The sequence below is a fragment of the Piliocolobus tephrosceles genome, chromosome 19, assembly GCF_002776525.5.
Source record: "Piliocolobus tephrosceles isolate RC106 chromosome 19, ASM277652v3, whole genome shotgun sequence".
NCBI lineage: Eukaryota > Metazoa > Chordata > Mammalia > Primates > Cercopithecidae > Piliocolobus > Piliocolobus tephrosceles.
The window spans coordinates 44,326,606-44,353,036 of NC_045452.1; positions in this window are offsets into that span (position 1 = coordinate 44,326,606).

Here is a 26,431-nt window from a genome sequence, read left to right on the forward strand (position 1 = left end):
CTGACAGAAGAAAATCTTCAGCTGAATCAAATTTAAAGGAGTTTAATTGAGCAATGAACAATTTGCGAATCAGGTAGCCCCCAGGATCACAGCAGATTCACGGAGACTCTGGGGTGCCTCGTGATCAGAACAAATTTATAGACCAAAAAGGTAAAGTGAAGTACAGGAATCGGAAGTGAGGTACAGAAACAGTGAGATTGGTTACAGCTTGGCATTTGCCTTATTTGAACGCAGTTTGAACGTTCAGCAGTCTATAAGTGGTTGAAATATGCCCGCTGGGATTGGCCAACCCTCTGCTGTTGTTACAGGTGCATACTATTAAGTTAGGTTTTTAATTTTGTCTGACCATTAAGCTAGGTTACAGTTCATCCACAGGACTCAAATCTAGAAATATGGAGTCCTTCTCAGGCCATATTTAGTTTGCTTTAACATTGATCTTAAATGGTCTGCAGGATGACCACAAAAAAAATGTCAGGAACCAAAGTGGGGTCAGCAAGAAAGGATGTGACCTAGAAGTCACGGCTCCTGAGCACAGGTAGGAAATAGGGGTAGGATCAGGCTGTACATGGACATGGCCATGCACAAAGAAGAAAACAGAAGCTTGTCAGGGAGACGTTGATTACCCCATCTGTAGCCAGTTGTTAAACCAAACGTTCATGTCAGAGAGATTTTGTGCCTTCCAAAGAGCTCAAGTTATTTCAGAGAAGAAACCTAGGCCTGAAGAAGAAAACAACAAACATTTGCGCTTTGATGTTGACCTTGATCGCCTGGCTGAAGTAGCGTTTGTTAGATCTCTCTTCCAGAAAGTTACCCTTTTATCCCCCCCGACTTTTCACTGTCCCCTTTGGAAGGAAGTTACAATGCACAGTCCCACTTAGGAAATGTGGAGTTATGCTCTCGTTTCCTTCAGGAGGTAGGAGTCCTTGGCTGAGGACACTAGAACACCCCCCAACCCGATGGCCTCATGCCTTGTGGGAAACAGAGCACAGGTGTCCTCCATGTGAAGGCCCTCTCTGCTCCAGAGAGGGCAGGCAGCTCCTCCCCCTGCTAAGGTGCACCAATACCTGCCCCCACCCCTCTCCAGCCTAGAGGATCCAAAAGTTCAGAATGTTCAGTGTTCTAGAAGCAGCTCCATGTTGCCCAGTCACTTCGGGCTGTCTTTGTATAAGGCCAAGCTTTCACACCCACACTCCACCCACCCTCCACCCACCCTCCAATAATGTAGACAAAGTCCCCACCAGAGTTTCCCAGTGTGGCTCGGGATTCCAAGAAGTCACCACCATTTCCTGGGGGTAGGGGGAAAGAACTGGCTGAGCTTTATCTTATAACCTCACAGAATTCCCCACATCTTTATTCAAAATGAGCCCGCCCTGTGGTCATGACAATTCTTACCTGGGTTCCCAGAATCCTAAATCCCAGAATCTAAAGGGAACTCAGAGATGAATAAATGCTGAATAAATGCAACCCTTCCTCAGATGTATAAATGCCTCTCCCCACCCCTTGGGGTTTCTCGGCAGACAGTTTTGCCTCCTTCCTGACTGATATAATAGAACTAAGTTCTCATGTTCATTTTTTTTTTCGGAGGGAGAGGAGATGGCATGGAATGTGTTTCCTGGCCCAGTGGGAGGACTGTGAGTTGTGTAACAAATTTTAATATTGGAAATTAAATTTTGCATACCTCAAATTCTCCTTCTAGTTTCAATTTCATTGATGCTTTGTAAGAATTAATTAATGTTTTGAAAGTGTTTTGAGCATAAAAGTCTTACATGCCTACAAAGCATGATTATTTGTTATTACGAATAATTGCATGCAGACACTTTTTCCTCTCACCTCAGTGATTCTGTGAGGCTTTCTGCAGACAACTGAAAGCAGCAATGTTTTGCTTGCAAAATGGCTGCCTTTCATCAAAAGCTTATTCTCTCAGTCATTCACGTATTGATTCATTTATTCATCTAATATTTGTTGAATGATGGGCACAGGGGAACTGAGCATAGTCATAATCCATGAACCAGGCAGACAGACAAGGCCAAGTTTATGGACCAGGCTTTTACAAGGACCCCACACTTACTTTATGGTTCTACTACCTTCATCTTAATTTTTTTTTTTTTTTTTTTTTTTTGAGATGGAGTCTCATTCTATTTCCCAGGGCAGAGTGCAATGGTGCAATCTTGGCTCACTGCAACCTCCACCTCCCAGGTTCAAGTGATTCTCCGGCCTCAGCCTCCCGAGTAGCTGGAATTACAGGCGTGCACCACCACGCACAGCTGATTTTTGTATTTTTAGTAGAGACAGGAGTTCGCCATGTTAGCCAGGCTGGTCTCGAACTCCTGACCTCGTGATCTGCCTGCCTCAGCCTCCCAAAGTGTTGGGATTACAGGCATGAGCCACCGCACCTGGCCCATCTTGAAATTCTTAATAGTTTCTTTAACAAGAGTCCCTGAGTTCTTATTTTGCACAAGGCCCACAAATTATGCAGACAGTCTTACAGGCAGGTAAACAGACCACCAAAGTATAGCATATGGGGCCATAACATAGGTATAAAAAACTCCAGAAAGGTACTAGTGAAACTTAACCTGAACAAGTTGGGGAGGACTTTAATAAAAAGGTGACATTTGCTTTCCAAAGACAGATGGAGGTTTTCATGCCAAAAAAGGAGAATTGTAATCTGTACAGAAGGAGGGTGTGAACCAATTACACACATTTTTTCCTAGAAACCATGGTACGATGACCAGGTTGACACTGAGGTTGAAGCTCTTTGCATATGCACTTCAGGAGAAATGTATGAAAGTGTTAGGAGATGCAAATTAAGAAATACTACAACTAAGCAAGCTGAAAATAATTTTATCTGAAGGGTGATAAAAGGCCAGTTCTGAGATATTTCTGTGTCCAACATTATGTGTACGCACTTATACATGGACATAACATACGCATGTGCGTACGCACATGACACACAGTTAGGTCCACTGCTTAGATCACCAGGCCAATAAGGCCAGGGTCATCTGAGTCATTAAATGTACTGGATTGAAGTGCCATGGGGATGAAATTCTGGGTTCAAATTCCTGAGAAATCTTACTAGCTTTGCCCCTCACTAGTCATGGCCCCAAATTGCTTCCTAGCCTCAGGCTGCTGTCTGTCAACATTAATCCAAAACAGTACCAGAAGTCCCCCTACCACACACAGACAGTAGACACCTAGAAATATCCCTGCATAGGGTCATTATTGTGTTAAAACAGAGAGAGGGACAAAGTTACTGTTACGGGTTGGCTTGTGTCCTCTTAAAATTCATATGTTAAAGTCCTAACCCCCAGGACCTCAGAATGTGACCTAATTTGGAAATAGGTTTGTTGCAGATACAATTAGTTAAGATGAGGCCATCAAGGAGTAGGGTAGACCTCCAACATGACTGGTATCCTTATAAAAAGGAAAAATTTGGACACAGAAGCATGCATACAGGCAGAATGTCACATGCAGATGAATGCAGAAATTGGGGTATTGCTTCTGTAAGCCAAGGAATGCCAAATATGGCCAGCGACCCCCAGAAGTTCAGGGAGAGGCCTGGAACAGATTCTCCTGCACAGTCCTCAGAAGGAACCAGCTGTGCTGACACCTTGATCTCAGACTGCCGACCTCCAGAACCGAGAATAGATTCCTATTATGTAAGCCGCCCGTGTGTGGTGCTTTGTTTGGGCAGCCTTAGCAAATTAATAGAGACACAGCCATGGAGAAGGTCCAGATTTTCTCCTAAGAGGCATGGGCTGTGGTGCATCCTGAATCCCCTTCCTGTGCCTGGCGCTGACCCAGGCCTCACCTCTGCATTACTCCCCTGCACCAGATGAGCTCAGCCTGCACCCTAGAGTCAATGTGAGTGTTCAAGCGTCATGTTTGTCACTGATTTTATTTCCCAGAAAAATGTCGCACAGGAAGGGGCGTGATCTCAACACTCCCCTCTCAAGCATTCAAAGTGGATTATCCACCTGGTGAGACAGCAGGCTTTAATCCTGTTTGGCTTGCCTGGGTCACCCAACATCTCTTCCCCATCAGTCAGCATGTGCTGAAGGAATGCGAATGACATACCATGGTCACGAAGCAAAATATAATTAGTAGGGTAAATTTGCTGAGTGAAGACATTTATAAAATGCATTGAATAGAGAAAGCAGAATTTTTCCAGAATTGGGCTTAATTGTCCTGGTCGGTACAAATGGCATCTACCAGCCACTGAGAATGCTGCCTCCAGGTTGCTGTTGTAAGCCCTTGAATGAAACCTTATCATCTGTGAGACGGTAAAGCACAAGAGAATGCTGCCTGAGAATGCTCCCTGAGGCACAGTTGGAACTCCACCACAGGCTCGCTGGGGTTCTGTGGGCGCATTGCACAATACCTCTGCGCCTCACTTTCCCAGTCTGTAAAACTGAGATAATAGGTTTATTGTGAGGTTGACATGCATCGAAGCATGCCAAGTTCTTTGAATAGTGCCTGCTACCTTATGAATGTTCTAAAAAATATAAGCCATTATTATCTCGTAATTCGTTCAACAACTCTCTGTCCTGTGCTTTCTATCTGCCTATTACTGGGGATTCCAAAGTGAATAAGACCCAGATCATGCCCTAGAATAACTCACACTCTTCCTATGTCCTAGTTCCAGAGAAAAGAACCACATCTCTGGCAGGAAGAACAGCATAAGATCTGTGAGTTTCTAGACACCAGTCTGTATTAGTCTGTTTTCATGCTGCTGACAAAGACATACCTGAGCCTGGGTAATTTATAAAGAAAAAGAGGTTGAAGGGACTCACAGTTGTACATGGCTGGGGAGGCCTCACAATCATGGCAGAAGGCTAAAGGCACTTCCTACATGGTGGTGGCAAGGGAGAAAAAGTCAAGTGAAAGGGGAAACCCATTATAAAACCATCAGATCTTGTGAGACTTATTCACTACCACAAGGACAGTATGGGGGAAACCGCCCCCATGATTCAGTTATCTCCCACCAGGTTCCTCCCACAACATGTGGGAATTATGGGAGCTACAATTCAAGATGAGAATTGGGTGGGATTACAGCCAAACCATATCACAGTCTCAGGTATCTAGCAGCCTGGGCAGGCACTAGATTCAGACATCCACATGAGATGCGTTTCGCCAACTGTGTGCAGCTCCTGTGTCACTGATGAGTCAGTCACCCACTGTAGTTCGGAGCAGTGGAGGATGCAGCTGAAATGGCCCCAGGAGGTGCTGGGAGACCCACATACCAGGTTCAGCTGAGTGAACTTTTATTCATTTTTCCAGGAAGTATTTGTGGCATCTACTCTGTGCCAGGCCCCATGCCAGCCACAGGAAACGTGGCAATAAACACAGACAGAATCCTCTCCCTCCTAATGGCGAGGCAGACCCTAAGCAAATTAATAAGTAACATATTGGATGGTGGATGGGGTAATTGTTTCCTCTAGGGCTACTGTAACAAAGAACCACAAACTTGGTGGCTTAAAACAACAGAAATGTATTGTCTCACGGTTACAGAGGCAAGAAGTCTAAGATCAAGGTGCCAGCAGGGTGGATTCCTTCTGAAGGCTCTGAGGGAGAATTTGTTCCAGGTCTTTCTCTGTCTCCAGTTCTGGTGGATTCTGCAATCCTTTGTGTTCCTTGATGCTATGGTCTAAATGTGTCCCCCCAAATTCCTATGTTGAAACGTAATCACCGATGTGGCAGTATTGGCAGAGGTGGGGCCTTTAGGAGGTGGTTAGGTCATGAGGGTAGAGCCCTCATGAATGGGATTGGTGTCTTACAAAGGACTGGAGGGAACTAGCCAGACTCATTTTTACCCTTTTGTCACTTCCACCATGTAAGGCACAGCATCTGTATTCTCTGGTAGCAACAAGGCATCATCTTGGAAACAAAGACCGAGCTCTCGTTAGACACCAAACCCTCAAGTGCCTTGGACATCCCAGCCTCCAGATCTGTGAGAAAATACATTTCTATTGTTTATAAATTGCCCACTGTCAGGTATTTTCTTATTAACGCAAATGGACTAGGATGTTGCCTCGATGCATCACTCCCATTGCCACCTCCTTCCTTAAGGCATTCTCCCCTGGGGGACTCTATGTCCAAATTTATCTGTTCTTACCAGAATGCCAGTCCTTGGATTAAGCCCACCTGAATCCATCTTGATTCATCTTGATTATATGACCTCATCTGGATTACATCTGGAAACACCCTATTTCCAAATAAGGTCACATCCACAAGTCTTAGGAGTTAAGTCTTGAACATAACTTTTAGGGGACACAATTTTACTCCCAGTAGATGAGGATGTGGCTATGGAGGGCCAAAGAGATGGGCACACCAGGGCTGGGGAGCTACAATCCAGGGAAGGGCCCCCTGTGAAGAAAATGGAAGGATGTGGGAAAGTTAGCCAATTTAGGCAAAAGGAATAGTGAGTGTAAAGGCGAAGCTTGCTGGAAGGCCAGTGTGCCTGAAGGACATGGCATCACAGAGGTACCTGGGCCAAGTCCCATAGAGCTGCCATTGTGAGATTTTGGCATTTCTTCTGAGTGAGAGGGTTTTGAGCAGAGAGGTAACGCGAACTACTGAGAAGTTGCTAGATGCCTGTAGAGGGCATCTTGGTATACATAGAAAAGGGTGCCCCTTCTTCCAGGTAGATGCAGTTTTGGAGAAAGGTATACAGCTCAGCCACTGGAGTAGGGTTGGGTTTCAGTTCCCATTCACCCACTGGGACCTCCATATAGGAGATTATTGCAGTGCCAGAGGTAAGAAGTGGTTGGATTCTGAATCTATTCTGAAAGTAGATCCAACAGGATGTGCTGATGGATTAGATATGGTGTATTAGTCTATTCTCACATTTCTGTAAAGAACTACCTGAGCCTGCGTAATTTATAAAGAAAATAGGTTTTATTGACTCACAGTTCTGCAGGCTACATAGGAAGTATGGCTAGGGAGACCTCAGAAAACTTACAGTCATGCCGGAAGGCAAAGAGGAAGTAGGCACGTCTTACATGCGGGGAGAAGGGGGAAGAGGAAAAGGAGGAGGTGCTACACACTTTTAAACAACAAGATCTCAGCCTGGCAACATGGCAAAACTCGTCTCTACAAAATAAATAAATAAATAAATAAATAAATAAATAAATAAATAAATAAATAAATAAAGCAAAAATTAGTTAGCCAAGCATGATGGCAGATGCCTGCGGGTCCAGCCACTTGGGAGGCTGAGGTGGGAGGATCACTGGAGCCAAGGAGGTTGAGGTCACAGTGAGCTATCATGCCACACTGCACTCCAGCCTGGATGACAGAGTGAGATGCTGTCTCAAAACGAACAACAACAACAACAAAGCAGATCTCATGAGAACTCACTATCACGGGAACAGCAAGGGGGAAATCTGCCCCCATGATCCAGTCACCTTCCATCAGGCCCCTCCTCCAACACTGGTGATTACGATACAACATAAGATTTGGGCGGGGATACAAATCCAAACCATATCATATGGTGCATTAGAAAAATACGGTTTGGAGCCTAAACAACTAGGAGCATGAAATGGCCATTCTCTGAGATGAAAATTTGGAGAGGGGCAAGTTGATCTAGGAACCCCAGTCTGATAGTAGGGCAAAAGGGAACCCTGCACTTAATGCTCTTCAAGATTTCTTCCAGGTCCAACTATGAAGAATCCACCCAGGTGGAAACTATAGTAGCTGAAGAAAAACTGGTCTGCCCTTGTCAGGATTGCTGCATGAGAGCCATATACATGGACTTAACGGGAAAGCACTATTCCATTTGCCAACACGTATTCAGTGATCCAGATCCGACCCTTTGCAAAGCCAGAAGACCCTTGAACTTTCCTCCCCATGGTTTCATCGCCCATGTTGATAGGTGAAGATTGTCCTCTTCCTCTGGCCTTACTGCTGGTGGGCAGTGAGCTGAGTGTTGGCTCCATCTACTCGCTATATCACCTGGCAGTGAAGAATGGAGGGAGGACTTACTAAGCCTATGTGTACCTTGAGTTTGATTGTCAAACAGAATGCCTTGCATGTTAAAACCTACAAAAGCAATAGGATTTATATAGCTAAAATACTTCTACCTTTCTTCCATTAATGAACTTTAGAGAGGCAAAAATTACTAGCTGCGTACCCCAATATCTGTTTTCCTTAGTTATAGGTTCCCTTGGGGACATGACTGCCTGGACGAAAGACCACACCACCAGCCACCTCACAGCTTGGCATCCCATGTGACAAATTTCTGGCCAATGTTATCTAAACAAAGGTGGATATGTCAGCTTCCAGAAAATTTTCTTTAAAGTTTACGTGCTTTACCCATTCTCCATCTCTGCCCTAGCCCTACTGCCTGAAATGAAGAGGTGATGATTAGAGAAAGGGCACCACATCCCTAGAAGGGTGGATGGTGTTAGGAGGAGCCTGGCCCAATGTCTTTGTGGAGGCCCCATCCCAACCCTGGATTGCTTGTGTCTGGATTCATCTTCCATGAAAGAAATTAAACATCTCTCTCTCACATCAACCATTCAAATGTGGGGTTCTCTGTCACTGCAAACAAACCTAACTTTAACTGACGTACACATAAATGATTTCTGAGTCATCTTTGGCAGAAGCACTGACCCGGGGTAAAAGTGCTTTATCTTCTTTCAGATTCTGATTCCTTCCTTAAGAGCCCTTCAGGGTGTTGAAGGACTACAAAACAATGAAGCAGTGAGGGGAGGTGTGAGGGTTGCACTAGCATCTACCATAAGGTGCTTCCCCTGCTAGTGCATCCCCAACTCTGCCCCAAGTTTCTAACAATCCTAAAACGTCTAGGTGGATTTGTTTGAAACCACTTTGACTGTGATCCATGTGCCTGACAAATGCCCTTAAAATTCTATCCAACTTTAGAGGTTTTTGCAGTATTTTCCATGTGCCATTTTCATTTGCCATCTTGCTTTTTTAAATATTCAATACACCTAAGGGCATCTCTAACTCTTTTTGTATCTTTGATAAGCAGTCATCACATCTGCAGTGTTTTGTAGATAAATAATTTAAAAATATATTTTGGTGTTGTCTTAGTCCATTGGGACTGTCACAACAAAATATAATAGACTGGGCGGCTTATAAATGATATGAATTTTTCCCCTCAGTTCTGGAGGTTGGGAAGTTCAAGATCAGAATGGCAACATGGCTGGGTTCTGGTGAGGATGCTGTCTGAGTTATAAACAGCGGACTTCTTGCTTTGTCTTCACATGGTGCAGAGGGTGAAAGAGTTCCCTTGGGCCTCATTTATAAGGTTACTAACCCCATTCATGAGGCCTCTACTCTCATGACCTAATCACCTCCCAAATGCCTCACCTCCTGATACTCACTTTGGAGGTCAGGATTTCAGTATATGAGTGTAGAGGGTATGCACACATTTAGAACATAGCAAGTGTCATTTTTCCTTGTGAATAAATGGGAGACTTTTAAGCCAGATTTTCTAAAGATACTTTTCTCAAAATTTAGTTAATTATTTTTTAGTTAGTTTTAATCAATTATGTTACCTTATGTTTAGTTTTACATGAAGAGATTACAAATGTGAAACTTTCAAAGAGGTGAATTTTAAGAGAATTAGCCAGTAGGTGATCAATCATTAGGAAGGTTTTCTATGAATCGGTTTTGAGTGATGTGCTCCCTGACACATGTCACATTTCCAGAACCTATGCTCTGTAACGACTTGAAATCTCCAAGTCTCAGCTTCCGAAACACATGTAAGATACAGATTTTTAGATATCCATCTCATTTAGCTGCGGAACTAAAAGGAAAACATAAAAAGGAAGACAATAGAAAATGTCAGAGAGGATGAAGAGAAATGACAACTCTCGCACTTTGAAGGTGGGAGTATAAATAGATATTACCGATTGGAGAAATAATCTGACATTACTCCTAAAAAAACTGAACACATACTTATAATAAGTCCTAGTATATTCCTAAGACTATTTCTGGTAGTATTTTCCACTACTAAAAAAATACTTCACAAACTCCTTTCACGTGTACCCAAAGATGGACACAGATGCTTACAGCAGCACTTATTGTAATAGCAAAACCTGGAAACAATCCAAATGTCCACAACAGAAGAATAGATAATGAGTTGTATTACATTCTTGCAGTGGAACAGTATATAGAGATATAAAGGAGTGGGCTGGGTGCATTGGCTCACGCCTGAAATCCCAGCACTTCGGGAGGCCAAGGCAGGTGGATCACCTGAAGTCAGGAGTTCCAGACCAGCCTGACCAATGTGGTGAAACCCCGTCTCTACTAAAAATACAAAAATCAGCCAAGCATGGTGGTGGGTGTCTGTAATCCCAGCTACTCAGGAGGCTGAGGCAGGAGAATCACTAAAACCGAGAGGCAGAGGCGGCAGCGAGTCGAGATCACACCACTGCACTCCAGCCTGGGTGACAAGAGTGAAACTGTCTCAAAGAAAAAAAAAAGAAAAAGAAAAAAGAAAAAAAGGAATGGATTACCGTTACATAGAGCAAGATAAGTTATGGTGAAAAAATTAGAACAGTACATAGGGTATGATTCTATTTTATATAAAGTTCAAAAGCAAGCAAAACTACATAAGGTATTTTTTAGGGAGCGTATGTAGATATTTAAAAAAAAGGTAGGGAAATGATTAACACAAAATTTAGGATCCTTGGTTACACTTGGTAGCAGAGGGACAGATGGGGGAATTCTGGGATTCAGTTCTATTTATTAGCTTAGGTGGTTAAAGTATACGTATTTATCTTGTCATTATCCACAATATTTGGTTCAAGTAGACTGCTAACATGATCAAAACTCAATTTTGGATCAACTGAGTTTGCTCTGGTCCACAGTCCTCTTGGAATCCCATAAACTAATCTGTAATGTGACCATTAAATACCTGTGGTCAACAGGGGAACCAGGTAGAAAAGTTTCGGATTCCACATTCCAGTGCCTGTGGTTCTTGTATGCAAGGTAGAATTCATTTCTGTTGCACCATTTGGGTCAGAGGAAAACACCAACGTGCCATTGAGGCTGAAAGTATTCATCAGTGTAAGTCACATGGTGATCTGACTTTCTTTGAATGCTCCTTAACAACCACCATCCTCAAAGCCCTTACTTTGAGGATGTTGTTTATGATCCCTCTCGGGTTGTTCCATGAAACAGAGGCTACAGGCATGTTGTCCATAGATTAGCCTCCCGGATGTGGTTAATGGTTTCAATACCAGGGAATGGGGATATGTGTGTGTGTGCACTGAGGCATAGGAGATGGTTAGAAACCCTTCATCAAAGTAAAAGAGGATGGCACCAACCACAAATTTAATTCAAAAACGAAACAGTGTTTCTTTTGGTTTCAATTGTCTCTCTCTTTCCTCACAAATACCTCACATCTGTGTAAAGATTGGCTCAAACCCCACTTAAAAAGCAAGCTCTTACCAAGATTCTAGTTCATTGATTAACAAGGAGGGAAGAAAGCTTGCTTTACGCTGTAAAAAGTTAGATTTAATTGCCCTCGTCCCTGGCCTCTTTTTGTCTAAACTGCAAAGTCTCGCAGTCTTGAGACTCTACTTGGATTTCCTCCCAGTATTTGAATACATAAATATAGGTCTGTGAGTACACTGCCACCGTTTATGAGCCTTTTAAAGATCAAAGAGTCATTTTCAGCTCTTGGATTTGTCACTTTAAAACATACTGTACTTCACCGTTTAATGGGTAGTTCTTTCAGAATGGCCCATTAGACTCTCCTCATCTCTATCTCAACACTGAGTCCTACAGTTTGTGTAAAAAATGCCTCTAATGCAGAATGCAGTTCAATTTCCAGCATGTTAAAATGCTCAGAATCTCCATTTACTGGAGCTGAGTTTTAAAGGGTACAGGTCTGAGCCACCATACATGTCATTCTAAAGATGCCATTAGCTCTGATTCAAAATTGGTTGCTCACATTGACAAAAGAGAGCATCACAAAGTCAGGAAAAAGTAAGAGTCCACAGAACACCACTTCTCCAAGTGCTGGCAGAACTTGAAATGTAAAGAATGACTCAAATTATGTAGCCTGGGGACCAGGTCATATTGCATAACAGCTTAACAGTGACGATCCTTGCATGTTTACCTTATGTTTTTGAGGCAACACCTTTAAATTCAGCATTGAGTTCAAATTTGAACTTTTGGACAGCTTCAGTATTTCTTACACAGATTAAGATGACTATAGAACAAATAAGGGAAATAATAAAATGAGGAAAAAGAAATTAAACATCTTAAACTTTTAGTTTAAATTGATGCACTTGCTGAAATCATAAGTATGATCTGCGTGTTCACAGAACTGGTTCTCAGAAGCCTGCCAGGTTGCCTACCCTAAAGTTAGGTGGAGTTATTTATTTGGTATGTGGAAAGCAGGTTCTGAAAGATTTCTACCTCCATTGATGGTGGTGGAATAGTATGTTGCAAATTAACACTCACACAGAGAAAAATTAACAATTTTAAATCACTGTGTGTGTGTGTGCGTGTGTGTGTGTGTGTGTGTGTGTGTAGACATCAAACCAAAGTAGCAAGGACTTCATGAGCCAATATCTTGGGGAAAAAAGGAAAGTTAAAAAGAAGTGAGAAGTGAGGTAAGTCTGACATATGTCCATGACTTTATTTTTCTCCTCAAGGCATTTTCTGTTTCTCAGAAAGATCCTGAGAAGCTAAGAAACTTCTGCATGTCTTACGTTCCTTTTTGTCTGTTTCTGTATGTACCATTTATAAACAAAACAAAACTATTTCATACACCAGGAGACATGAACACAAAATAAAAAACTGAGAGAAATCAACAGAGAAAAGGAACAGCCTCACAGGCTTTATCAGACATTGAATTTAAAATATATGTGATTGGCCGGGCACGGTGGCTCACGCCTGTAATCCCAGCACTTTGGGAGGCCGAGGCGGGTGAATCATGAGGTCAGGAGATCGATACCATCCTGGCTAACACAGTGAAACCGCATCTCTACTAAAAATACAAAAAATTAGCCAGGTGAGGTGGCGGGCACCTGTAGTCCCAGCTACTCGGGAGGCTGAGGCAGGAGAATGGCGTGAACCTGGGAGGCGGAACTTGCAGTGAGCGAAGATCGCGCCACAGCAGTCCAGCCTGGGCGACAGAGCAAGATTTCGTCTCAAAAAAAAAAAAATGTGATTAATAAATCCAAGAAATTAGATGGCTATGTGGAAACCCTCAGCATATAGAACTTGAACCTTCAGCATATAGAACCCTCAGCATATAGAACTTGAACCTATAAAAAGAAGAAAGTGTACATTCTACAATTGAAAAATGCTTGAACTGAAATTAAGAAATTAATGAATGAATATAATAGTAAGTGAGAGAAAACTGAAAAAGGAATTAATGAACTGGAAGATCAGTCAGAGGAAATAACCAGAATGAAATAGTTTTGTTTTGTTTATAAATGGTACATACAGAAACATACAAAAAGGAACGTAAGAGATGTAAGGTTACATGATGAAAGGTCCACTACGTATGCATTCAAAATTCCAGGAGACGAGAATGAGAATAGATAGGAACAATGTTCAAAGAGATGATAGCCAAGAAGTTACCACAACTACTGAAAGGTAGCAAACCACAGTTTAAAAAGTGCTAAAAACACCAAGCAGGATAAATACAGTCATGTGTCACTTAATGACAGGATAGGTTCTGAGAAATATATTAGGCAATTTTGTCATTGTGTGAACCTCATAGTATGTACTTACATAAACCTGGATGTATACATATTTTTAGTTACATATATATATATATATACACACACACACATACATATATATTTTTCATATGAAAAACCGAATGTCTCAGCACCAATACTGAATATCAGTCATTTCCCCTACTTGATTTGTAATGCCAACATCAAGTGCCATACATCAGGTTTCTATTTATGCTCCATTACAGTCTTATAGGACCTCTGCTGTGTAAGTGGTCTGTCACTGACTGAAACATGGTTATATGATGCATGACCGTACTAAAAAAACTACATCTAAGGACATCATAGTAAAACTGCATTGAAAACCAAAAACATGGAAAAAAACTCTTAAAGCCAGAGGAAAGAAAAAAGGCATATTATCTTCAAAGAGCAACTGTAAGACAAATGACTTCTAAACAGAAAAAGTAGAAGTCAGAAAATAAAGGAGTGGCATCTTCAAAGTGCTAAAAGGAGGTAACTACAAACAGAACCCTTTACTCAGTTGAAATATATTTTTAAATGAAGACAGAATAAAGACAGTTTCAGATAAACGAAAACAGAAAATTTGTCACCAGTAGTATGGTGATACAGAAAAATTATAAAAAGAATGATTTGAGAAGAAGCAAAATTATTTCCTATGGAAGTGTACACTGTGAGAAGGAATGAGGAGCAATGGAAATGTTAAAATACAACAGTATGAAACACTAAAAATGTCTTGTGAGGCTTAAAAATAGATAGAAAATTAAAATATGTGATAAAAGTAACCCTACAGGCAGGAAAAAACAAAGTATCCTATGGCCTTTGTCTTGTCCATGAGTGATTTAAAAGGTATTAATTTACATTAGATTTTAATGTCAAAGACGCATGTTGTAATTTAGAGTAACTACTAAAAGAAGATATAATCAGCAAACATTTAGCAGAGTAAAGGAATAAAAAAATTACTCCAAATAAGGCATAAATATGTATTAGCTATCTACTGATTGGTAACAAGTTGTGCCAAAACTTAACCCTTAACACAACAAAACATTGAATGTTCCACAGATTCTAGAAGTAAGGAATTTAGGGAAAAAAGCTAAGCTAGATGGCTCCCAGAGTCTTTCATGAGCTTGCTGTCAAGGTGCCAGCCAGGGCCAGCCAGGTGAAGTCTTGCCTGGGGTTGAAATACAGTAAATGCCCCCTCCCCACCCCCGCCCATTAATCATGGTTTTGCTTTCTGAGATTTCAGTCACCCACAGTTAACTATGGTCTGAAAACGTTAAATGTAAAATTGCAGAAATAAACAATTCATAAGCCTTAGATTGCACACTGTTCTGAGTAGGGTGATGAAATCTCATGCCGTCCAGCTCTGTCCCAACTGGGACGTGAATCATCCCTTTGTTCAGTGTATGCATGCTGTATACCCTTCCTTTCATCACTCAGTAGCCATCTCAGTTATCAGGTTATCTGTTGCGGTATCACCGTGCTTGTGTCCCAGTCACCCTTATTTTACTTAAGAAGGGCACCAAAGCACAAAAGTAGTGCTGCTGGCAATTCAGATAAGCCAAAGAGAGGCCACCAAGTGCTTTCTTTAAGTGAAAAGGTGAAAGTTCTCAACTTACGAAGGAAATAAAAAAAATCATATGCCAAGGTTGCTAAGATCGATAGTACAATAAGGTGTTTTGAGAGAGAAACCACATTTACATAACTTTTATTACAGTATATTGTTATAATAGTTCTAGTTTAATATTATTGTTAATCTCTTAATTAATTTATAAATTAATTATAAAATTTATAAAGCAGGTACTGGCCTTTTATAATCTAGTCTTTAAAAATCACCGACTGTCATTTCTGCCTAATTCTGTTTGATAGAAATGAGTCTCTAAGTCTAGGCCACACTCCAGGAAAGAAAGATTAAGCTCCACTTCTTATCAGAGAATCTGTGGACATGGTTTAATACTACAATAAAATGAAAGAAAAAGAATTACAGAAAGTGACACAAATAGAAAATCAAAGACAAAAGAGTAGATTTCAAACCACGTATCTCAGAAACTATGTGAAATACAAAGATTAAAAATTTGGTACAATGACGAAGACTAGGAGACTGGATAAAAAATATACTGCTAATAAGAAGCACAACTTAAATATGAGTATACATTTAACAGAGTAACAGAATAAATACTTACTTTGAATAAATAATTTAAAGCTTATGAATTGTTGACTTCTGCAATTTTCCATTTAATGTTTTCGGCCTATAGTTGACTGTGGGTGACTGAAACCTCAGAAAGCAAAACCATGGTTAAGCAAGGATTACTGGACTTCAACCCCAGTAAGCCTTTATATGACCTCGCAGCTGGCTGACACTTTGATGGCAAGCTCATGAGAGGTTCTGGGCTATAGCCACCTCGCTTAGCTGTTTCTGAATTCCTTACTCCCAGAATCTGTGGAATATTAAATGTTTTGTTGTTTTTAGGTGTTAAGTTTTGGGGTAACTGGTTACAAATCAGTACATGATACACACTGCCTTTCTCAAGATCTTTCTCAAATCTTAAATATGATAAAGATGTAAAATAAAAGGATGGAAATAGATATACTGCATGCAAACACTAACCAAAAGAAAGCGTGTGTAACCATATCAATATTAAAATAGTCTTGAAGGCAAGAAGCATAACTAGATACAGAGGGACATTTTATAATGATAATGACATTTTGTTATAAAAGGGTGAATGTACAGAGAAAATATAACACTCTTAAACTGATATGCCATTAACAACACAGACCCAAAATACAGAACACAAATTTATCAGAACAATAAGGAAAAACAAATAATAGATCCACAATCACAGCAAGGAGATGGAATATTTTAATACACAAATAATAAACTTGACCTAATTGATACCTATACAGCATTATATCCAACAACTGTAGAGTAAATGGCATGGAACGTTTATCACAAATTAACCCTATGCAAGTTTGCAAAGCAAGTCCCAACAAATTTCAAAAGATTAAAATCATTTGAAGGTTAGAGAATCATTGGGTATGTTCTCTAACCTCAGTGGGGTTGGGTTGGAAATCAATAACTGAAAGGGAGCTAGAACATTTCCAAATATTTTGAAATTAAGCACTACACTTATAAATAAATCATGGGTTTATGCAGAAATCTTTATAGAAATACATATATTAGATATAAATATATATAATATAAATTATATATTATAGACTTATATGGAGATACATAGGTCAATATAAATTATATATGTTATATATTAATAAACATAAATTAGAAAATATATCAAAACTGTAAAATGTAGCTAAAGCAGTGCCTGGAGGGAAATTTGTAGCTCAAAGAAAGTAAATAAAAGGGCCGGGCACAGTGGCTCATGCCTGCAATCCCAGCACCTTGGGAGGCCAAGGCAGGTGGATCATTTGAGGTCAGGAGTTCAAGACTAGCCTAACCAACATGGTGAAACCCTGTCTCTACTAAAAATACAACAATTAGCCAACCATGGTGGCATGTGCCTGTAATCCCAGCTACTTGGGAGGCTGAGGCACAAGAATGGCTTGAACTTGGGAGGCAGAGGTTGCAGTGAGCCGAGATTGCGCCACTGCACTCCAGCCTGGGCCACAAAGCGAGACACTGTCTGAAAAAAAAAAAGAAAGAAAGAAAAGAAAAAGAAAATAGATAAAAGGAAATGATACAGATAAGAGCAGAAATAATGGAATGGAAGACAAATGCAATGAAGATAATTTTAATTGGTCAGGAGTTCTTTGGAACATTTATGAAACTCAAAAGCTTTAGGCAAAACTGATTATGAAAAAAAGAAGAAAAAAAATCAATATCATGATCAAAAAAAGGGAGACTTCACTGCAGACATTAAATGGATGTAAGATAGTATAAGCAATTCTATGCCAATTAATTGAAAATTTAGATGAAATGAACAAATTCACAGAAAAATACAACATATCAAACTGACAGAAGACTAAAAACTCTCTAAATAGATTGAAGTGTCTATCAAAATAATTAGTTCCATGGTTTAAAACCTCCCCATAAAGAAAACTTCAAGCCCTGATATTTCTTTGATGAATTCTCTCAAACACTTAAGGAATTAATAATATCGATTTTACATAAATTTCTTCAGAGTATAGAAGAAATAACATTTCCTTTCATTTTATGAAGTCAAAATAACATCGATACCAAATTCTAAAACAAACATTGCAAAAAAAAAAAAAAGGAAAAAAGTACAGAACAATCTCTCCCATAAGCATATTGACCAAAAGCCTAGACGGAATATTATCAAGCTGAACTCAGCAATCTACAAACGAATAATATATCAGACCAAGTTGGGTTTGTTCCAGAAATTCAAGTTGGTTTGCCATTTAATAATCAATTAATATAATAGACTAGCGTAAATCGTGGTGTATTTATGCAATAGGATACTATATAGTTGTGAAAATTAATAAACTTATTAACAAAATCAATAGATTTATTAATAAATTTATTATTTAATTATTTTTAATTTATTATTTTATTAATTGTTATTATTTATTATTAATAAATTTATTAATAAATTTTTATTACTAATTTTATCAATAAGATTTACTAATAAATAACTTTATTAATTTATTAATATATTTATTAATAATTTTTAGATTAATAAACTGCTGCAACAGCAAGATCTATCTCAGAAACATTCTTTTTGTGTGTGTGTAGCACCATCTCTGCTCACTGCAACCTTCACCTCCTGGGTTCAAGCAATTCTCCTGCCTCAGCCTACTGAGTAGCTGGGACTATGGGGGTCCACCACCACACCTGGCTAAGTTTCATATTTTTAGTAGAGACGGGGTTTCAACGTGTTGGCCAGACTGGTCTCGAACTCCTGACCTCAAGTGATCTGCCCCGCTTAGTCACCCAAAGTGCTGAGATTACAGGCGTGAGCCACCGCACCCGGCTATTCACAAATGTTCTTTTTTAAAACACAACTGCTACCTTCTGTGTTTAAGAAACAAAACACAGGCTGGGCACGGTGGCTCAAACCTGTAATCCCAGCACTTTGGGAGGCCGAGACCGGCAGATCACGAGGTCAGGAGATCGAGACCATCCTGGCTAACACGGTGAAACCCCGTCTCTACTAAAAAATACAAAAAAACTAGTCGGGCGAGGTGGCGGGTGCCTGTAGTCCCAGCTACTCGGGACGCTAAGGCAGGAGAATGGCGTAAACCCCGGAGGCGGAGCTTGCAGTGAGCTGAGATCCGGCCACTGCACTCCAGCCTGGGTGACAGAGCAAGACTCCGTCTCAAAAAAAAAAAAAAAAAAAAAGAAAGAAAGAAAGAAAGAAAAGAAGCAAAACACAAAATCATACATACTGTATGATTCTGTCTATATAAAGTTCAGAAATAGGCAAAACCAATCTATGTTGCAGAGGTCAGGATAGTGATCACCTCTACAAAGGATGCAGCAGGCAGTGATTAGGAGGAGGCTTAAGACTACTTCTAGGGTCTGGATAATGCTCTATCCCTCACAGGGGTGTTAGGTTCTCAGGAGTGTGTTCATGTTGGAGTAATCCATCAAGTTACATCATTAGTTATGATTTATGTATTGTTCTGTCCCTCTGTATACTTCCATGCAAAAACCTCTATAAACGGATTTACACATCGGAACGAAAAGTAGTTGTTTAGATATTCTGGATCTAAAAATCCAAGTTACATACTGAATCAAAGTTGCATAGCATTTACAATTCAAAAAGTGCATTTGTACATTACTTGTTCACTCTTCACTTCAGAGGTAGCATAGGGTGTCTATGTTTCCATTGTACATATGAGGAAATGGAAATACTGGTAAGTGCAGTGATTTTTTTTTCAAGATTGCATAGCTATTATCATAATACCGAGTCATCCAAAAATTTAAAACACCCAGAATTATTGAACTATTGATCATGTATTTGCCTTGGACTCCAATTTAACACAGTTCATTTAAACTACTCCAGTGAAATTCATAAACATGGCTATACAGACTCCATTTTCCCCCATTGATTTTTAGAGCCAGATTATCCAATGCAGGGTGATGGATAGAACATAGACTGCAGTAAGACCAAATGTGGGGGGGAAAAAAAATCCACACCTTGCCATGAATTTGGATAAGGTACTTCATTGTTCTAAACCTCACTTTCCCAATCTGCAAAATAGGATCAATAATACACCTCTCATAGGGTTATTATGAGGGGTAAATCAGATGACATGGGGGAAAAAATGCCCAGCAGAGTGCCTGAAAGTAACTTGTGTTCAATTATGTCGGTTTTACCCCTTCCTCCCAGCCACCAACTTCATTTAGGAGGTGAGTCATCTGCCCCCATGGAGGTCAACCCAAAAGCCCTTCAAATGATCATAGAATAAGGCATAGAGGGGCACCTGAGATTATCTAATGCAGCAGAGGCACCTATAGGTGAACTGGCTCATTCAAGGTCATTAATTAGTCAGACACAGGCTAGAATCCACCCTTTCCCTTTGGCAAGTGGTAAATGTTTCCAGAGTGCATCTAGGATCATATTTTGGCATCCTGCTGTCGGGAATGAGGATGGGGCACAAAAGCCACTGAACTCAACCCAGCCATGGACTGGGGCAGCCCAGGGTCACAGGGGCATTTGAGGTAAGGAATTTAGACTCCATTCCCTGCATTGAGAAGGATCCAGATAGAGGCCTCCATGCATAGATCTATAAGGGAGATTTAGAGGGGTTCAGTTTTGTTTTGTGTTTCCCCAAGGCTCAAGTCTACCTGGTGGCTTCTACTTCCAGTAGATGATTTTATTAAAGGGACCACACACATTTTTGGTAAGGGTGGCATGCACCCCCAGAAAAGAGACAACAGAACTTCTCTGGTGCAAGAGCAGGGCTGCATTTAGCCATACTCCTGCTAGGTGACAACAGCAGTAACAATGATGGTGGCTGCTAGCAATCCTCATAAAGGGCAAGCCTATTAAGTGCTAACTCTGTGCCTGGCTCCTTATGAAGCACTCAGCAGGGATTATCTTATTTAAATGATCTTTAAAATAACCTCTTTAAAATATTTATAGACATATAAAACAATATATGTCTACATATAGACACACATATATACACATATATACCCATACATATGTATTCTTTTTAGAGACAGGGTCTCGCTATGTTGCCCAAGCTGGTCTCAAACTCCTGGGCTCAAGAGACCTGCCTACCTCAGCCTCCCAAAATGCAGTGATTGAAGATGTGAGCAATCACACCTGGTCAAGAAATATATTATTATTTTCATATTACAAATACAGCAGCCGAGCCTTAGAAAAGTAGCTTGTTCATAATTGCACAGCTAGTAAGTGGCAGAGCCATGACTCCAACCAAAGTAATATCTCTTCAGAATGCATGTTCTTGGCCCATATTTTATACCACTTCCCTACAGAGTAGGTTGTTTATTGAATACATTAATAAATGAGTAAATGAGTAAGTGAGTGAAAAGAAATATGGATTGAGCGCCTACTACACTCCATGCAGCGAGCTAGGGCTACTGCTAAATTTTCAACTTGCAGGTAGATGGTGCCATCAGGCCCTGAGATGAAGAACACAGAAGTTTGAGCATCTGTGAGGCAGAAGGTGGTGGGCTGAGTTCTGACCCTATGATCCTAGGATGTCTATAGGGGGCATTTTGGGAGGTCTGCATCATAATCTCACCACATATTTTCTTTCCCTAAGTCTCTGATGCATGCAGAGATGGACAACAGACCAACTGAATTTCTCTGGGGTTGCTCGCGTATGTGTCCACTGAGCCTGTCAGGATCTTCCTGATCAGACTGGTAGCTCTTACAGAATAGGGACTGTTAGCCTCACACATCTTGCAGGTCCCACATCACTACTCACTGATTGATGATTCAATGTGACTGTTCTCAAACTTGGGCCATAAATCGTTTGGGGGAACTAAGGTCTTAGGAGTGCACCCATCAAGCTTGCTTCCTGGTGACACTGTACGTATGTCTCTTGACCAAGCAAGAAGAATTCTGCTGGCTTTCTGTGAGACACCCATGACATGCTGTCAAAGCTGAATGGTGTGTTTTCCATTAGTTGTCCGTGAGCTTATTCCAGAAGCAGCAACCTTCAAGGATCCATACAAATCCCATCTTCTCCACAAAGCACCACTGGCTCATGGCAGCCTCTCCATCCTTCAGACAATCACCAAGACTCACTGTCTGGGCCATAATTTGGCACTTGCCTTTTATTACATCATTCATTCTATATCGTATACCAACTGTAAGCTCCATGAGGGCAAGAGCTATGGCTTCCACTTCTTTGAGTAGCAAGATAAGACTTTTAGATACATATTAATTCCACTAATCTTTGTGGGGTATCAGTGATATGCCACCCATAAACAACAGAAGCAAAGCAGATTAAAATCCTTTTTGAGCAGAGGCACTGTCTTCCCTACATTTCCTTATTCTCCCCACGACTCTCTTCACTTATTGCTACAATGGTATACGCTAACTACTGAGAGGGGTTACAAAAAATACAGAGATCAGGGCTGGGTGCAGTGGCTCACTCCTGTAATCCCAAGGCTGAAACAGGAGGATCACTTGAGGCCAAAAGTTCGAGATCAGCTTGAGCAACATACACAGACCCCCATCTCTAAAAAAAAAAGTATTAAAACTAAAATTAGCCAGGTGTAGTGGTGTGTGCTGGCTAATTTTATTTTTTTTATGTATGTATGTATGTATGTATTTATATTTTATTTTTAGCCAGGACTCTAGCTACTCAGAAGACTGAAGTGGGAGGATCACTTGAGCTATGATCACACCATTGCACTCCTACGCAACAGGGCAAGACCCTGTCTCTAAAAGAAAAAAAGAGAGAGAGAGAGATCAGAGTCAAAGTTATGCCTTTGGTATTCCAAATCAGGCCTCTGGGTGTCACATTGGGGTCAAGGTTTTTAATTTGCAAGAGGAGGTTTTTGAACTTCCAAAGAATATCAAGCCCTGGTCAAGGACACTGGGTAGAAAAGAGCACACACAGGAACTAGATGACCGTGACCCTTTCCCTAGAGACTAGAGAAGTTTTCCCCACAGGTAAGCTTGGAACTGGCCCATGCTGGCAGCCAATTGTTAAATTTTCAGGAATTTTGTGAACTGCTTAAGGCTGATAGCCTGAAATTGACCTTAATGGGAGTTTTCATGTCCCTGAAATCAGCAAGTGCTATAGATTCGGGCCTTTCTGCACACCTGTCCCCTTGCTATCAGAGCCAGTTGTTAGACATTTTGCCAGCACACCGATTCCTTCACCCCTTCCCCAGCCTGGACCCTCAAATAATTGCTCCCCTCCCTCCCACCCCCAAAAGCAGTTGAGGAGAAAAGGCAGCAAGGCTGAGAAGAGATGGCCAAGACAGCACCAGAGAGCCTCAGAGAGCACCAGAACTTGTCCTCTCTCCCTGAGAGGGGTGTGTCCGGGGCCTCACAGTCAGGATACGGAGGAAACAGAGGTGGGAGCTGATGACTGAAGGTCCTCGGTAGGGCTACCATGACAAAGACTGTCTCTCTGACAGAACTTTAGCCAGCCTTCTCCTGGCCCTCCTCTCCACTAGGCCTCAGCCTTGGAATAAAGACTTGAGCAAATGCTAATGTCTTTTCTAACAGCCCAAGGCCACACCCCTAGAATGGCCCTACCCTCCTCAAAGTGCCTGCGTGAGAAAACTCAAGGCTAGCAAAAAAAATCTACTGTTTGTTCCAACCAACACCCGAGGATAGGGCTCCCGCCTCCCAGTCTCCGTGGGAGGAGAGAATCCTAACTTTGATAACGGTCAGCCAGCAGACACAGCTGGCCTAGTCACATTTTCACTGGTGAACTCTGTGTAATTTTTCACTTTCCTGATTCTACTGAGCCCCCGCTTGCCCCTCCCTGCTCCCTAATTCTCCCTTTAAAATGTGCAGATACCTCTGTACAAATCCAAGTTCAAATCACACTGAACTCTTCTCCCCATTGCAGTAGTTATTCCTGATTAAAATCTGTCCTCGCCACTTTAGCTACTATCTGGCTTTGTTCATCTTTAACAACAGGCATCTCATAACATAACTAATTATTTTCATCATTATTATAAATAATTAACTAAATAGAAATGGGCCATGGTGAGAGTTTGGCATGACCCAAAGTTTATGATTAAACCAATTCTGTGTGCCTGAGATCCAAAAGATGAAGAAAAAGAAGGAGGAGGAGGAGGAAGGAGAAGAGTGAAACACAGACAGCCATGTGCTGACTGCCTGGAAGTGGCCATGTTGGGACCACAGGTGTCCTGGCCAAAGCCAAAGAGGGCAGAGAATATTGACACCAGATGCTGTGGTTTAGGCAGCTGCTTTTCTGGGAAAAAAGGAAAGACAGAAACTCCTGAGCTCAGTCCTAAAGTATCCAAGAAAAATCCAGTGTATATGAATGCATTTACCCTAAATTAATTAAGATTGTTTCTACCACTAGGTCGAAGGAGGACTACTCTGAATGGAAATTGAGTTGCTGGTGAGGCTGTGGCCAGTAGGCTAACTCTCACCAGGGCCAATGCAGGCCTAAACTCTCACAGCCCTGTGGAGGGAAATTTGAAAACATCTATAAAACTTACAAAAGTATTTGCCCTCTACCTTAGTGATTGCTTTTCTGGAAATTTTTCCTATCAGCCTTCCTATTGGCTGTGGTTATTCACTGCAGTTTTGTTTATCATAAGGAAAGATTGAAAACAACCCATTGTCCACCAATAGGAGGCAGGTTAAATCAATAATGGAATATTCTACAGCTGTAAAATAGTAAAGACGCTCTCTACATAAAAGTATGGAAAGGAAACAAAGAAAGCAAGGTGCAAAACGGTGCACGCAATAGGCTAGACTTTATGCAAAAAGGAAAAATTAAGAACATATATTCACTTTGGTTATATTTTTCAAAGATTCATAAAAAAACTAATAAAATATAAATAAGATGTAAAAAGTTGTAGCTTTTTTGTATTGTTTTTGCTTTTATGTAACATAATTGTATAATCTGTTAAAAATAAGGGAATAAAACCAAATCTATATTTCTGCACAGCTGAATTTGAGACTTGTGAAAATTACTACCTTCTCTACCTGTACCTTCCACATCAAGGTGTTCAAGGAGTATTTGCTGATTGGCTGATTCTGAGTCTACTGAGTCATTAACATTACATCTTTCAATCCAATAAGAATGTGGTGAGATCCAGGTTATGCTTGACCCGACCTGAGGAGCTGCGTGGTTTAAGGGAAATAGCACTTGAGTCAAAGTAGACAACTGGAGCCAAGATCTGGTTAATTTGCATATGACTTTAGGCAGGTCACAGAACGTCTTCTGGCTTCAATTCTTACGTCATAAAGAAATCAGCTCAGGTTAGAAAATATTATTGGGAGATGACCACCATCTTGGAGCCTCAACACTGCGGTAAGACTCAGTGCCTGTCCTCAAGTTCTGGAGGACTGATGGAGGCGGGAAGCAAGATGAAGTCAAGCTCTGCATAAGATATCAGGACCCAAGTCAGAGGGCTCTCCACGGAGCTCTGGATCCCAGAAGAGGGCCATCCCCATCCCATCCCATGGGTCATGGAAACCTCTCTATAGGAGAAGGATTTGATGAGAAAGTATCTCAGCAAACAGAATAGGAGGAAAGACGGTGTGACCTGGGGCCCATGAGGGAAGCCCAAGCAGTAAGGATTACTGACGTATCAAGCCTGGGACGGGAAGGAGTGGCGGGTGCAGCTGCGACTGTGCCCTTCCAAAGATCTAGCCAACTCTGACTCTCCAGGTGGCTGTGTTCCAGAGCACAGGTCAGGGACAATCGAAACAAAATGGGCTCCACTGAAGACCAGAGCCAAGGGAAAGGTCCCCTTGCATTTACTGGGGTCCTATGGCTGGGTAGGCAGAAGACTTTCTCCTTCAGGTCCAGCTCTGCCAAGCCCTGCAGAAGTTGCATGCCTGAGTGCAGAGGAGTTAAGTAGATGGTCCCTGGCACTTGTAACCCCATTCCCACCTCCAGCATCTTCACTGTGTGATGTCCCTGGTGCCCAGGGCTCATTCTGCCCTTAGGAACATGTGCCCACCTGAGATCCTTCTGCTGTTCCTGCCTCCTAGGGTTAGCACTGCCCCTAGTGTTAGCATGCCCCACTGATCAGTGGCCTTGCACCATGGTGCATGGCACCATCCTCATCTCATTTGATTCCCATCACAATCCTTTAAGGTAGTATCACTGTGTGCATTTTACAGAAAAGACAGTGAAGCTTAAAGCAGTTAATTGCTCCATGGTCCCAGAGCTAGTTAGTGGTAGAGCTAGGATTCGAATCTGAGTCTCTCCTCCCCAAGCCAGGGAGCTGAAACAAGGTCTTTCTCCACGTGGAAGAAAGGGTCTGTCCATTTGCTTGACAAATAGATTGGCTATTCCAAGCTTTGTCCCAACCGTCTTGGCTAGGCCACTGAGCTACTCCCATGTCCCAGCCCACCCCATCCATCGCCTAAATCCAAGGCCAGTTCCTTACCCTCCCCTGAGTATGGCTGGATCAGATTAGCAAAAGCAACAATGCTCACAAGATTGCCCTACTTGGCTCCAGCGATTAATTAAGAGCTGTCTGAGAGCCTCCAAAGGGCCTGCAAGCTCCAGCAAGATGCGGCACACATGGCTCTATCCAAAATATTCACTGTGTTTTTCCCTAGCTGGGGAACCAGTCCTTACCTGTTACCTGAACCTGATTAAATGCCCAAGCTGCTCACTCT